This window comes from Talpa occidentalis, unplaced genomic scaffold, assembly GCF_014898055.3.
Source record: "Talpa occidentalis isolate TD23 unplaced genomic scaffold, MPIMG_talOcc4v2.1 talOcc4.4, whole genome shotgun sequence".
NCBI lineage: Eukaryota > Metazoa > Chordata > Mammalia > Eulipotyphla > Talpidae > Talpa > Talpa occidentalis.
The window spans coordinates 130,751,242-130,767,488 of NW_023604295.1; the positions used below are offsets into that span (position 1 = coordinate 130,751,242).

The 16,247-nt window shown below is 39.0% G+C and overlaps 1 long non-coding RNA gene across 1 annotated transcript; it reads left to right on the forward strand.

Annotated features, from left to right (window-relative positions):
* The first annotated feature begins 6,550 nt into the window (after nucleotides 1-6,550).
* LOC129146793 (uncharacterized) lies at nucleotides 6,551-14,633 on the forward strand. The gene is made up of 4 exons (XR_008554020.1): nucleotides 6,551-6,720; nucleotides 8,724-8,850; nucleotides 9,286-9,363; nucleotides 14,588-14,633. It is a non-coding gene; the product is annotated as an uncharacterized LOC129146793 (long non-coding RNA).
* The last annotated feature ends 1,614 nt before the right edge of the window (nucleotides 14,634-16,247 follow it).

The window sequence follows — 16,247 nt, forward strand, 5'->3', positions numbered from 1 at the left end:
AACACGCTCAATTCTTCACCCCCTTCCCCACCAGTCCTGGCAACCACTTTTATACTTTCTGTCTGTGATGTTGACTACTCTAGGTACTTCATATGAAAGTGTTACAGAGCATATTGAGGGTCCTGATGTTATAGGGCAGCCCCAAAATTGAACGGGTTGTCTGGCTGTGGGTCCTCACCCGCACGCTTACAAGGGACTTATTAATACTCCACTACAGGCACACACAAAAGGTTAATAAAAGGTTTATTTACAAGGGAAAAGGAAATAAGGAAAATGTACAACTCAGGGAGAAAATAGGGAAATAAAGTCTTTAATGCGTCCTACCCCATCCGCCGACCTGGAAACCCAAAGGCACTCTCCGAGCTGGCCTGACGCTGCGAGCTGGCGGAGAGTCAAAATGGGGGACCCCTCCAAAGCCCACGTGTCTGGCTTTATACCAATCTGGCTGCTTAACCTCACCCTCAGGTCCCAGCCACCTTCCCTTTGGTGGTGATGGGATTTGGAGTTCCCAGTGTCTTTGGCTTTGGCCTGGGGTGGGGGTGGAGTCCACAAAGCCTGTATGGGATTAGCTTTGGGACATCCTTTTCCACCCTAACCATTTCCCCCCTTTCACTTTTTGGCACCATTTCCATGGTGATGAAGATCGAATATATGGATGTTGGGATGCAGTCTCAGATGAACATTGTTTTACCAGGTTCCAGTGTGAAAGAAAACCAGTGTTCATGGTTGAGGCCATGTTTGGGTCAAAACCACACCCACAAGAGCCGTATGCGTGGGAAAAAAAACAGACTTTTCAAGACGTGAAACAAAAATTTTCACTGCGAGTCCTGCAGACCTAGTGCGCTTTATGGTGACCAACGCAAGAAAAATTACTTTGGGCTGGTCAACCACAGGTGAAGCGTGGAAATCACGTTGGGTGTCAAGCTGTTATAGGGCAACCTGTTCAATATCGGGCCTGCCCTATAACACTGAGACCCCCAAAACCTGCACTCTCTAAATAGGTTTTGCCATTCACTGCATCAAGATAAAACATATCCTAGTGTATAAAACTTCCAATGGAAAGGAACTTTAATAGATTGAGTGTGCAACAGAGAGAAGAGAAAGAGGAAAAACTAGTTTCCAAATCAAGCACCCAGAGTTATCATCCCCTAGTGGGTAAATGCCCAGCCGAACAGGGCTGGCCCAAAGCAGGACGGCTGAGACCCAAAAGCTTGCCGCAAGTCTAAGGAAGCTTCTGGTGGGGACCCAAAGGAAAGGCAGAAAAGGGGCCAGGCAAGTCTGGAAGGAAAAGAGCAAGATCAAAATCAAGATAAAGGCTACCATTGTTAACCTCCTCCTGGGTCTGAGACAGGTCTGTTCAAGCGACTCCTTCCATGTCTCCCAAGTCCCTGATACCAGTCCAAGGTGGAGAAACAATTACAGCTTCTTCACATGTTTCTCTGCTCCTTGTGCCTCCTCCAGGTCTCCTTCGGCTCCCCATCCTGCCTCCTTCCTTCCTCCAGTCTTCTCTCCAGCTTCTCCTCCTCCCTCCTCATCTCCACCCTACCCTGGATGGGGTGGGGAACATGGAACCTCCCATTTCCCTGGGGCCACCCTGTTAAAATTGGGAAACCATGCAGCATTTGTCCTTTTGTGACTGGCTTATGTTGCTTAACATGATGACGTCCAGACTCAACCATGCTAAAATAAATCGTTGGTAGAACTGTTCTCTCTATAGCTGAAAGAGGGTTTTGAATAGAATTATAGGAGCTAGAAGCAACTCTAGAATCTACCTCCACTTTGACTTTTTCTGGACAAGAAATCCAGAGATGGTAGAGTAACTTGACTAAGCTTAAAGGTTAAATAATGGAAAAATTGAATGGCTATATATATATATATATATATATATATATATATATATATACACATATATATGTGTGTGATAAATATGTGTGTGATAAATGACTAGTCCTTTCACAATTTTTACAAAGTTTACAACAATTTTTATACCTCCATTTTTGATTTATTGTTAGCTGTTTTAGAATAATTTTGTAATTTTGTCTTTTGAATGTTCCATTCAGATTTAAAGTAAAAATCACCTATTCTGATTATTTCTCTTTGTTAGGAATTGCAAATCAACTTTGTTTGTAAAATCGATGCTGTAGTTGTTCAGAATTTCCATTCTGGGCAGGAGGATACTGTTTGTGGGATAAAAAGATTCTTTAGTTTTATGGGAGAATTTGAATCCTAAATCACACAGACCTAACAGGGCTGATCACTGGCAATGGACCAGAGCTCTTTTAGTTCGGTTGCTTACCCTTATGTCACCATCTCTCCTCCCCTTCTCAAAGAGAAAGATCTCACAAGTTATAGTTTATGAAATAATAACCAGAAAACCTCTTTGTTCTTAGTGCCCAAACTAATTAATGACAAGGAATTATGTATGATGAGTTCACTATGTGCCCTGTTATTAAGAGACAAATATTTCCCCAGTGGGTGGAAAAAACAATCAGTGATTTTTAGAGCTGAGGGTAAGGATGCTTAACCATCATTGTGTAATAGTGTGGTTCTCTTAGAAAGGGGAGGTTCCAGGTTCCCTGGCCCACCTAAAGAAGGGTGGAGCTGAGCAGGGAGGGGAAGCTAAAAAGGACTTGGGAGAGAAAGCTGGAGGAGGGGAGTAGACTTTGAGGAGGCACATGCAGGAGAGACTTGAGATAAAAAGTTACACGTGCTTCTCCGTCTTGGAGTTAAACCAAGGACTTGGGGGACATGGAAGGAGACACTTGGAAGAGATGTGGGTGAGAGACCCTCGGGAAGCTGACAATGGCAGTCTTCATCTTGATTTGTATTTTGATTTGGCTTTTTTTTCCTCCCAGACTAGCCTGGCCCTTCTGCTCTTTTTCCGTGGTTCTCCACCTCAGGCTTGCAGCAAACTTTGGGCCTCAGTGCCCTGGTTTGTGCCAACCCCATTTGGCTGGGCATTCACCCATGAGGGGATGGGTAGCTGAGTGCCTCATTTGGAAACTATATTCTTTCTCTTCTCTCTATTGTATACTGATTTGCATCAAAATTCTTTACTTTGAGCATCTTATACACAGAAAGTGTATTTTGTCTTTATGCAGTGGATGGCAGAACCCACCTAGAGCATGCATGGTTTGGGAGCCCTAGGGTGCTCCTCAGTCTGCTTGCTAACAATTGTAGTCCAATTCCCTAATTTTAAAATGGTTAATAATGTGTTAGAACTTGATATGCCTGCTTTGGCTTTCAGCCAGGGCTCTGCCAGGGCTCCAACAAACAGCACATGTATCTAGGAGGGTGGCAGTACCTCCCGGATGTGTGTGGGGCTTGGTTTGAAGAGACACAAAGAGTCTCACTCAGCTTGCTTTTTTTTTTTTTTTTTCATTAATACTGTATTTTTTCCCCTAATTTACTTGTCAACATGATTTCCAATCTGGTATTAATACTTGCACTGGTTTTGAATCATGAGGGGAAGACTAGAGATTTCCAGCCCACAGTGATTTAGAATAGCTTGACAGCAGCTCCCACAAGTGAGGAAATATTTTCTTCCCTCTAAGTCTTAGGAAAGGAAGGAAGGAAATTCCAAATCTCAGCTGAGACTGGGCCAGTGATACATAATGTATGTACTTTGGTTTGTGTGAGTGAATGATACAACCTGCTTCTAGAAGGATCTGGGTCTGTCAGTGTTGTTTACAACTGGAGCTATTTCTTTTCTAAGTGTGAGCATGCAGTATATTCTCACAGTCTCTCCAACTCAAACGTGACACTTTATATGTTAGGAATGAAAGGAGAACAGATGCCCCAATGTTTCTCTGTGATTTGCCCAGAGAGTTCTCTAAAACACTGTGAAAGTAACTTTGGGAATTTTTATTCAATGAAGATGGCTTGCACTTCATATTACTTTATGACTTTATAATTTATAATACTGATATGAAATATAGTGGCTATACTATTACAAATAAATGACTTTCCCCCAAATTTCACTATTAGTAATTGGCAGAAGCTGAATGAGACCTGAAGATTCTTGATTCTCACTTCATTTCTCTTCCTCTCTTAAAAAATATGTTTTTCCCCTCAAACATGCCTTTTTATCTGATTATATAAACATTTTTCTAGGTCCTACCTTTCAAAGAACACTCTTGTAAGCTTGTATTATTCCTTGGCCTTGTTCTACTTTTGACTTTTCTGGCAAACGCTTTTTGAAGAGGAGCTTGCTTTTCCTACTCTGTCTTTCACTGCTCAACCCACTGCCTTCACTGTGCCATCCCTTGAAGTTACTCTCACTAAGGTTTCCGTGACAGCCATGTTGTCAAGGAAATGTTCATTCTCTAATCCTTGGTTTACTGGGCTTCGTGGAACATTGAACTCTGCTAATCATCGATTCTGTCCTAAGCCTGAACCCGGTCTTGGTTTTATTCTATAACATCACATTCTTCTCTCTGCTCTGGCTGCTGCTTTGCAGATTCCTTGGTAGATCATTTTTCTCACTCCTTTCATGCCAGTATTGCCTAGCTGAGAGTCTCATTTGCATGTTCTTAGAAGCACTTTCATTTGCATCCAAAGCTTCAGTATTACTTACCTCCGTGGTGATGAATTTCAAATCTCCACGTCCAGGTTTCCTTCCTTCCTTTCCTAAGTCTTAGAGGGAGGGAAACATTTCCTCAGTTTTGGGAGCTGCTGTCAAGCTATTCTAAATCACTGTGGGCTAGAAATCTCTAGTCTTCTCAGTGCAGGATGTCTTTTAGTTTTCTGAGATGGACACACTGAGATATAGGAGATCTAGCAGGTGGAGCAAGTTTTGAAAGTGGTAAATTTGAGGGGAAGCTTGGAGTAAACACATGGGTCTGATGTTTAAGAAAAAGAGGTCTGAGCTGGACAAAAACCTGCCTGCTCAAAATAGTTTCTGCCACCTGCCATATCAAGATAAAACATATAAGACCTTTAATGGAAAGGAATTTTAACACAATTAGTGTGCACGACAGAAAATACAGTTTTTAAATCAAGAACCCAAAGTTACCCATCCCCTCATAGGTAAATGTCCAGCCAAACAGGATTGGCCCAAAACAAGGCCCGAAAGCCTGCCACAAGCCTAAAGCATCTTTCCCCACAGAAAAGGATCAGAAGCAGTCAAACAAGTCTGGAAGGAAAAGAGCAAAATCAAAGCCAAGATAAAAGTTGCCATCTCTAAGCTCCACACGGGTCTCTTACCCACACATGTTTCACCCAGTTCAGGACCAAGAAGCCAGTATAGTTTCTTCACATGTTTCTGTTCCTGCACCTTCTTCAGGTCACCTTCTGCCTCCCCATCCTGCTTCCTTCCTTCTCTAGTCTTCTCCTAAGCTTCCTCTCCTCCCTGCTCAGCTCCACCCTCCTTTGGGTGAGACAGGGAACCTGGAACCTCTCCTTTTTCTGGGGACCGCTCTGTTACGAAGTGACATATGAGGAAATCAGGGCAAAGAGATGGGAGGTAACTTGTCAAAAGGTACCAGTGAGGAAGCAGCAGCCAGATTCGAATGCACATCTCTGGGGTCCACTTGTGACCACTAGGCTTCTCAGCCCCTCTCCTCATGCTGCCTGTCACAATTGCATCTGCTGACTTCTGCTTGTGATTGTCCACTTAGTGTCTGGCAAGTAGGACCCCTTACCTGCTCCTTGGTGACGAGATGAGGGTTTATGTTGCTCTCCACTACCCCTAATTTAGTTTTACCTGCTAGATACAGTGTTCAAGTTATATAATCTCTTGGTTGGCACAATACGACTTTTTAAAAATATCTCTACTTTTTTATTGAAAAAATAATATATACACAATGGAAGATGTTCAGACTGAAAAAGGCATTCAAAGGAAAATAAACCCCTAACTCCAGATTCTCCCTAGGCCAATTACTAGCACTTCTCAAGGTTGATTTCATGAAATACTGTGTGTGACAAGGTCATATCTTCAGCTCATATTACAACTTACTCGTACTGATCAAGTGTACGCTCTTTATTTATGCCTATAAGTCATCTAGGTGTCCTTTTCCTCCTGTCTCCCTCATCTCTACACCATCCCCATGTACACACTAATAGCAAAAAGCTAACCCATTGTCCAATCTTGTTTAAGCCTTAGTCCCCTAATAATTTAGGCTGTCCCTTCAGGAGAATATTCAGCCTGTCTTGGATGAAAAAGGTCAGTCTCCCAAAGAGCCTCTCCTTTGCTCTGTTCCCTTCAGTAAGAGAGAGGGAAGGGGTGACCTTTACCAAAACTCTGAGGTCCATTTGATGTGTGTCTGCTGTTCTCTGGCACCTCTGGCTTCTGGGAAATGAACTCTGATCCACCTGGCAGGGGATACCCTACAGGCCTTGGGAGGGTCAAGGATCTTTGGTTTGGGTGATGCCCTGGGTGGTTCTGGTTGACCTGACTTCAGTCCAGCTTGTGATGTCTCCTGCTGCCCTTCCAGGTTTGGCTGACATGCTGGTTCAGCCCTGCTCGGATAGTCTTTCTGCAGACTTCCCACAGCATTCGTTTGCCCTTGCTGAGTTAGCTGCTTCTGGTTAGCTTCCAGCCAGGTTCTCAGTTACTCCTGGGGCCTTTCAGGATGTGAGATCCAAGCAGCTCAAGAATGCTCAACCAGGTTCAACCTTCCACCTGATCACCAAGCTCAACTAAGTTTCTCCGGCACAGATTGGAATGGACACCCCATGCAAGGGCACCCTCCCAGGGTCTAGAAAGAGCAGTTGTTGAGGGTATGTGTGTGTGTGTGTGTTGGGGGGGGTGTTTCTTGTTTTGCCTTCTCTGTGATCTGTACTTGCTTTGTCCCCCCCAGGAGATGTCACATATTTAAAGACAAGCAAAGTGTGGTCTGACTGTCACTGACAGATGTGCTGGCTACTTTACTGTATAAGAGAACCCAAGGAGTGTGCGTTCCCTGGGCTTCCATGCAATAGAGTCAAGGGGCTGATAAAGGAGTTTGGATAATTCTTTTCTCAAGTAAAATTCTACTTTCATGCATCAGTGACTGAATATTAATTCAGCCTTTTTAAAGACATTCCTTCTACAGTATAGAAGTTAGAATGATTCTGGCCATAAGTAATAATATCCAACTAAATGTGATTAAACAATAAAGTCATGTGATAATCTTATAAGACAACAATTCTGGGAGGTTGGGGCTCTAGAGTGGGTTTGGCAACTCCATAAAGCCACCAGAGACCCAGAACCTTCTGCTCCCAGACCCTTAGCATGGTCACATCTCATCTTTAGCTTATTATCTCTAGATTCACCAGATAGCCACAGGGGCAGTAAGCAGCCCTCCATCAGACAGCCTCATTCAAAGATGGGAGAAAGAGGGGGCTGTGGGGAGGGGCTCTCAGGGTGGAGAGACATCTCCTTACATTTTACTCCTTTTTATCAGGATGAAAAACTTCCCATGAACCAGCCTACCTCATTTCTCTGTGTTACACATTAATCTATAATCATGTCACATGGTTACTCAAGCTGTTAGGGAGTCTGGAAAACAAAGCATCAGAGATTTCCACACCCCTAGTGAGGGAAGGAGAATTGAGTAGCATGAAAGAAGGGTGGGGTGGGGGTAGTGAATGGTTGTTGATCAAGTAAACAGCAACTGCCATATAAAACAAATCCCAAGCTTTCACTTAATTATATAGATGACTTCTGTCCTCTAGGTTTGTACTTAGAAAGACAAAAAAGACAAGAGTCCACTAATAATTTAAAGTAGTATCCCCTTTATATAACAACACAAACAAATGGATATGTGCAAAGTACATTTGCCCCCTCCTTCTCTGATGGTATAAATTCCAAGACCCCTGTGGATGCCTGAAACTGTGGACAGTACCCAGGTCAACAGATACTATGTTTTCCTCTGTACATACATAAATAACTATGACCAAGTTTATAAATTAGGCACAGTGAGAGATTAGCAACAATAATAAAATAGAACAATGATAACATTACACTGTAATAAAAGTTATATGAAAGTGGTCTTGCTCTCTCAAAGTACACTTTTTTAAAATTTAGACGTGAACTACTGAGAGATTTATTAATTTAAATTTGTATTGCAAGGGCCTTCCTGGTGGCGCAGGCAGTTGAGTGCAGTACTGTGAAGCTGTCCACAACCTCTGCAGTGCCAGTTTGAACCCTGCTGGCCTCAGAGATACCCACATGGCACAGCAGACCTCTCCTGTCTCGCCGGCTGCGCCCCTCGGCAGTGTATTTCAGTTAGTCTGCCTGTTCTGTTTGCTTCTCTCTCTGGTGAATCCCATCACCCTCCCGCACATTTGGCCTACACCCCGGTTTTTGTATGCAAAAATAAACAAATCTTTGAAAAAAAAATAAACTTGATCATTTAAAAAAAAATGCCAACTTTATCATATTCTAAATTCCACATCATGTATTGCACACACATACCCATCATAGACACATACATTAATGAATCATATTATTAATATAATATTTTAATACATTGGGCCTTTTCTTTTAAGGATCACTCATAATGCAAACCAAACACCACAACCAAAACCTTCTCCAACTCTACCTAGAAGAGAGCTCTTGTTTTCATTAAAAGATCCAAACAAAGGGAAATTAATCAAGGTAAAGCAAGGAAGCAAAAAAAATTTAATTAAAATAAAAAGCAATTATAACTCAAAACAGGATAACAGACACTAGATCTCTGGCTCAGTGTCCTCTTCTCATCCTGAGATAAGAAATGATAGCTTTTGTTACATTCTTATAGATTCTGGAGTGAGGAAATGTTCAGCCCCACCTTCACTGGAACTGAAATCAACTGGAATTGACGTCAAATTGGCAAATTTGTCTCAATCTGATTTTCTCATCCATTTTCAAATAAGTATTTGATCAAGGTAGATATTCCACTTTTGTTTTTATCTGTTTCTGTATTTGTTTGCCTTTTCTTTTAAGGGAAGTATAAAATCAGTCATTGTTTACAGTATCCATTAAAGTGGAAGTGGTGTTGGGCAGAGCCATGATAGAAATAAATACTCTTCAACCTGTACTTCTATTGAAGTGATGGAGAGTTCTGCACTTTGGTGTGTCTTATTGTAATGCTGAAGATTGTGAAGCTGCATCCTCGAAATGCATTTTTTTCTTCTCTCTATTCCAAGTTATCTAGGAAATACAATAGAAAAATGCACATATAAGTTCAAACCACATATCCTAGAAATAGAATCATTTTAAAAATCCTACAGTACCTTGTAATTTGGGGGATTATAGATTTCCAGAACTTAGAAATACAACTACTGGATTTACAATGACAAAGTCAATATTTCCTTTGACAGAAAGACTGACAACTTAAAAGAAAACATCATTAGGAAAGGCAAACAAATACAGGAATTTTGAACAACCATCGAAAGCAGGTAAGAAGAATTTACTTTTTTAAATAAATATTATAAATAATGGAATTTGTATTGGTTTCACTTTTCCACAGTGCATATAAATGGATCCTTTTTTTCATTTCTCCCCTATAAAATGAGAGATAAAATTTGCTTTTACTGAGGTTCATGAAAGAATATTATATGAACTATTATTTTAAATATTTCTGAGATTAGTTGATCTTAGGTGAGAGATTTTATATATTTCCTATCAAGTAAAAAATGACCAATGATAATTTCCTGGATTTGCAATGATAATATTTTAAATTATTTTCAAGTGCAAATATTATTGCATTTTATCTTCTCTATATTCATGCATCTTGTCATCAAATATTTCACACCTCTGAGTCTTATATCATGATGCTTTTATTCCTGCCCAGTGACCATGAAAATCTCCAAGCCACCAGGTGGCAGAGTGTCCTTAGATTGAATATTGCATTTTCCACTGATTGTTAAATGCAGTTTATAGCTAATGTGAGTGGCCTTCAAACCTTTAACTCATATACCCCTAAGATAATTTTGAGAACATATGTAGCTCCCAAAGTATTTACATTTATGTATAAAATTATTCAGCAAAAGTAAATACCAAAGAGCTATAATTGTTATCATACAGTAAATACTGAAATTTTAAAATAAAATTATTATTTCACTCTTTGAAGTGTCTCTAAGTGGATACAAAATACCTTAGGGATTTGATACCCACCATCTGCTATTTTCAAAAATTCCCAAACAAGCATACCTTTTATAATTGGATATTTTACATCACTCCTTTGTCACCTTGACATCTTTATTCCATTTTATTCCCACTGCAGAATTTTATACTAACATGAAATGTTTTAAGCTTAAAAGTTTTGATCACCCTATCACTTTCTTCAATAATAAAATTACTCAAAAATAAATGAAATAAGTATTTGTGTTTCCTATGACCATAAGGTCAATTTTTATGTTTTCAACTTCAATGATATATTGTATATATATGTAAATTTGCCCAGTATATGTTTATTCTTTCATTACTTTGAAAAATAATTCTAAAAATAAAAATGACTTTTAATTGTACCACTCCAAATTTATTGAGGCTAATGCAACCTCTGTCTTGCTTAACTCTTCCCATTTAGCTTAGATAACTTCTGTTAACTAACTGATACCCATTCTTTTACTTTTTTCTAAGTTTATAAAGGTCTATTTCTACCCTTCAAATTTATAGCACAAAATATTAACATAGTTGATTTATCTTTAAAGATTTATTTATTTATGCACACAAGAGCTGGGGTGCAGGACAGAGATGGGCCGGGGAGTGGTGGTGAGGGGATTCACCAGAGACAGAGTAGGGAGCAGAATAGGCAGATCTACTGAAATACACTGCTGAGGGGAGCAGCAGGCAAGACAGGAGAGGTCTGCTGCACCATGTGGGTCACCTCCCTGGCCAGGGATACAGCTCGTGCTGCAGTGGCTGCAGATAGCTTCATAGTGCTGTCTTACCCTCTTTCATCACCAGGGAGGCCCAATATTAATGTATTTGTAAAATTGCATATTTATAAAATAACGTATTTTTAAAGAGATTTTTTCTCAGTATCCAAAGCACAGTATACCGTTGGATGTATACACACACACACACTCCTTATGGGTATAAGTGTTAGGTTGGATGATAGGCATCTGTTTACTTTATAAGAAGCTGCCAAATTGTTTTGCCAAAATGGTTTATATTCCCTCCATCAGTAGATATGAGAATCAAATTATGCAAATGATCTAACACTGGTATTGCCAGTCTTTCTAATTTCAGTAATTTTAATGTGGATAGTTATTACTCACTGTGGCTTTAATTTGCATTTTCTTTTTTTATTATTATTTTTAATTTGCACTTTCTTGATGATTTACGATGTTGAACATCTTTTCATGAGTTTACTGACCATTTTACATTTTTTGTGAGTGTGATTAAAACTTTTTGCCCATGTTTAACTGGGCAAAATTTGTAAGAGTTCTTTATATATTTTGGATATACATCTTTTTCAGACATTTATGTTTGTGGCCTGCCTCTTAATTTCTTAATGATATTTTTTGAATAATAGAAGTTTGGATGAAAAGCTTTATGGCTAATTTGCTGCCATACAAAACTTCTACAGATTTCATCCAACTTGTACCTGATGAATTTCGGGATAGTATCCACTTACAAGTCTTTTTCTAAAATGAAATAATGTGGTAATAGTAACATTACATACCATTTCATATGTCATCGTTGAAAAAATTCTTCATTGGTGGGAAGATGGATGCTTTTTGAGGATTAGGTATTAATTCTACCTCCTAATCTATTTTTCTTGAAGTAGCAGACACACAAAAAAATTAGCAGTAATTCAGGAAATTAGCAGTAAAAATACTGGTACATCCTTTTGACGACTGAGATAACTAATCATGGTAGCTGTGCAGTAGATATTTTTGTGGTTATTATTCAGATATTCAGATGAGGAATGTGAGGTTGAAGTAAATTAAAAGTCTTGATCAAGGTCACACAGCTGGTAAATAGCTGACCAGAAATTTCACACCAGGTCTTCTCCAACCCTCATGTTATTTATTAATGCTCTGTGTATGTTCTGGACACATCTGATTTTAGGCATAATGAATGTAGGTTTTGGCAGGTTGTGGAGCAAACAGAGATTGGAGGGAATGCTTGGGAGAAACAGATTAGGTCTGGACTTACTTTGGCAGGGGCTGCTCATGTTTCCAATTCCTAATCCTGTAGCTAAACTGGTAACTGTATAGAAGGTTCAGGGTAGTTAAGACAAGTTAGACCATCATAAATTCAAATGTGGAAGCAGAACTGCCTCAGATAATCTGATCAGTTAGCAGGCCATTCAATTTACTACATACCTCTGCCATCATTTCACAATCTCCTCCTTTTGTTAAAGAATATTAGAGATTGACATCCTCAAACCTTAAACAGAAGGTTTGTTCTGCAATTTAACTTGCAATCAATACTATACATTATTGTTGATACCACTTATGTCAGATCTCTTCCAGAAGTCATGAAATTATTTGGAATCTTATCTCAGTGATTAACACTATCTACACTTAATTCCCTTCTGAAATCTTTAATACACAATTATTTTTCAACTTTGCAGGTGTGAGGGTCCTTTGGTTTACTGAATTTGTAGGTGTCTCACTAAGGTCTTTTCTTCTAGTGCATGGCCTGAGACTCTTAGTACAGTGAACATGAAATGCTCTGTAAAGTCATTTAACTATAATTACTTATATCAGCGACATGGTATCCACTGTATGTAATTCTGAATGCTGGGTCTTTGGGTTTTCTTTATTTACCGTGAAGTGTTTAAAAATCCAGACTATCTTAATTTTTTACACTGAGATAAATTGTGAGATTATGTAAAATCAATTAGAAGTTATGCATTTATTAATAAAAGTTATGCATTTATTAATAAAAAGAAGATTTTTGCATACCCCCCCACCTCTTGAAGAATCAAGAGCAATGCATTAGTATAGTATTAAAATGCATATGGCTGAAGGAAAAGATAAATTGAAGAGGAAAAGTGTGCTTACAAATAAGCAGTTTTCAACCAAGGAAAGAAGAACCTTTACACGTAGGCCAAAGCTCTTTTTTTTTTTAATTGAAAGAAATTTTTATGACACTTAAAATGGAATTTCTCAACCTTTGTTTCTTTTTTCTAACCACAACTATGAGAGGAAATGAACTCTGCAAATTTTGAAATTTTGTCTCGTATAAACCTAAATGTTTCTTACTTTTAAACATGAAAAACATTAAAACACCTTTTTTCTGAGGAGTTAAGCATCATGTTCAGGTTTTCTTCTAATCCTCCCAGAATCTACTTTGTGGTTATTAGAAAGTAATTGGCTGTTGGCATCAAAGTTCACCAATATTAAATTGACAGTTTCAAATACAGAGATATTAAGACATTGGCCCAGAGTCAGTCAAACACCAAGTTGGCTTATGGATTTGCTTTTCCAAATATGTGATTCAATATATTCTTATATATTCCAAATATAAGATTCAAATAAGCATGAAAACATTATAGGGAGACTAAATTCCTGTCTAATAGGTATTATATGTACTAAATATATGTATGTTCTAATATCTGTACTAAAAAGCAAGAAGAGAAATATAAAACAAACTTTGTTTCTTTGAAATCTTATTTTCATAGTGTTTGATACATTTGTGTCATTTAGTAGTTTGTGAGTTAAGTACTTACTCTTGGTATTTGAAAACTAATGTCACAAAGAGGTAAAAGATACTTTCTCCACTGTCTCAAGCCTGTAGCTGAAGCAATAAGAGAACCTATGGACTCAGCCTTGTTCTTTGTCCATGAATTTGTCTCAACTCCTCTGCCTGTGGCACTCTACCTAGGGGAGAGAGCATCCCACCCTAAAGGGGATAGCTGGGCAACTGAGAAGGGGCCATGACAAAGAATGACTTAGGCATCACTCCAAGTCAGGCATAGAAAAAGAACAGCTAATGGGTAATAAGAGTCAAGTGATATTGATTGGTGGCTCCCCAGGATTGAATTCAGAACATGTTCTGCTGTCTCCTGGGTGCCAAGATTTGACAGAAAGGGCAAAGGACAATTTGAACAATGTGGGGTGGGCGGGCGAAACCTCCATTCATTGTCGTTCACGTGGGAATGGAGTGCTCAGAATGAGGGATATCTTGACAAGGCATCCTGCCAGTAGCAGCCTCTTGTTACTTATCAGAAACCTAATGCTCAGAGGCTCTTTCTCTTCACTGCCCTGTTTGGGAAGAATGTGAGGAGGGCGCTCTGCTACTAGAGAGGAGAGATTTTGTGTGAAGTGGACCTTTGTCTTTAATGGGAAAAAAAATATAGGAGAATGAAAAGAAAAGATTCAAAAAGAAAGGATAAGACTTAAAAGTCAAAAACCATTTTAGAAAACAGGCTACAAGATAAAAGAATAAAGTGGCCCTGGGTTACTAGAAAACACCAAATTGGCTGGGGTGGGAAGTAGAGGGAGGTTGTTGTTGTGCAATGGAAAGGTAAAAAAGTTTAAAAAGCCAAATTGTAAGAAGAAACAAGACACATCCCCATGTATACATTAGTACGGAAGTGGTTAAATTAATTATGGTACAACCTCACAAGGGAATATCATATAGGCTTTTTTTTTTAATTAAGTATGCAAGTTCTAGCACAGATATTTAAGGATCAATTTAGTGAAAAAAAGTAATTTTTTTAAGATTCATTTATTTATACATACAAGAGCTGGGGTACAGGCCAGAGCTGCGGGAGGTGAGAGGATTCACCAGAGACAGAGTGGGAAACAGAACAGGCAGATGGACTGAATTACACTGCTGAGAGGAACAATGGGCAAGCCAGGTGAGATCTGCTGCGCCATGTGGGTTGCTCCCTGGCTGGGCCGGGGATCGAACTCGTGCCACAGAGGCTATGGATTGCTTCATAGTGCGGTGCTTAACCCCTTGCACCACCAGGGAGGCCCCGAAAATATGATTTTATTGAAAGTGCTACTGTATATTAATATATGTATATGGGGGAAAAAAATCTGGTAGATGAAGCATCAAGCAACCAATGATGGTTATTTTGGAGAAGGAGGGAAGCAGTTCTTGTGGAAGGGGTTATATTTTATGTTACACCTTTTTGTGTTATTCAAAACATTTTTTATAAAATTCATATAGTTTCCATGGTGTATTAGGAAAAAGTCAACAAATATGGAATTATTATGTTGCAAAACACTACGTATAAAGTTGAAGGATATTTTATTATTTGCAGTAAAACTTAGCATCAAAATAATTATACAGAGATGCATGTATATCTCCACCTGAATATCTACAAAATGACAAGTGTAATTTCATTTAAAGAATTTAAGTTGAAAGTGGCACATAACAGACTTTTGACAGGTGACAATTTTGTGTTTTGTGTTATGATGTATTTGCTCTAAATAATTTATAATAGCAACTTACTTTATCCGTTGATGTAATTTCTCAATGATTATTTTCTTCTGATTAATTTAAGTTATTCCTGTCAGCTCTTCTGCTATCTTTTTAAGTATCTTAGTCACGCTAACAGATAATTCTTCCCACAAGAGAATCACAAAAAGTGGAGAGAGAAGGGAAAGTAAAACAATTTTACAAATATATAGAAATACACTAAACAGCATCTTTTAAATGAGATTTTTGCAAAACACAGTATTTGGAAGCTGTCCACTGGATTACAATAGTCAGTCTGTACAGATGCATCTAATCATTAGATCCATCTACTAGATGGATGTACTACATTAGTTTACAAATAAAAATGACAATTTCACCTGGGAGCTAGGTTATTTTCCCACAAATTATTTAGGAAAACCTCCTATGAGAAATCAGATCAAGACTGTTATCTAGCGCATTGTTAATTTTTCAGACACATAGAGGAAGACGGAGAAGAGAAAGTGTAAACTATTTGTTGGGTTCAAAATGACATGAAAGCTGGATTCCAATATGCATGTGGCAGCCAGGTCATGTAGCGATCTATTTAATAGGATTTTATCAATAAGTCCACTCACATAGAGCTGGGGGCTGTCACAACGTAAACATAAAATAAACTTGTCTAAAATGGAGACTCTTACACTGGGGTTTTATATGTGATTTTGGAGAACTTTGAGAACCTGGACTCACCACAGGGCAACAAGTACAACGTCAAAGGTATTTCTCACTGCAGGATTGTGTAAAAAATAAATTATAAATTAGAGTCCAGGCGGAGACGACTAAAAGAGACAGGATGAGGACATGGGGGTGTGGGGTGGGGGGTCAAGGGTGTGGGGTGGGGATGTGGGGTGTGGGTGGGGTTGGGGACTGGGGGGTGGGGACTTGGGACAGTGGGAAGAGTTCGCTTCTGGCCACT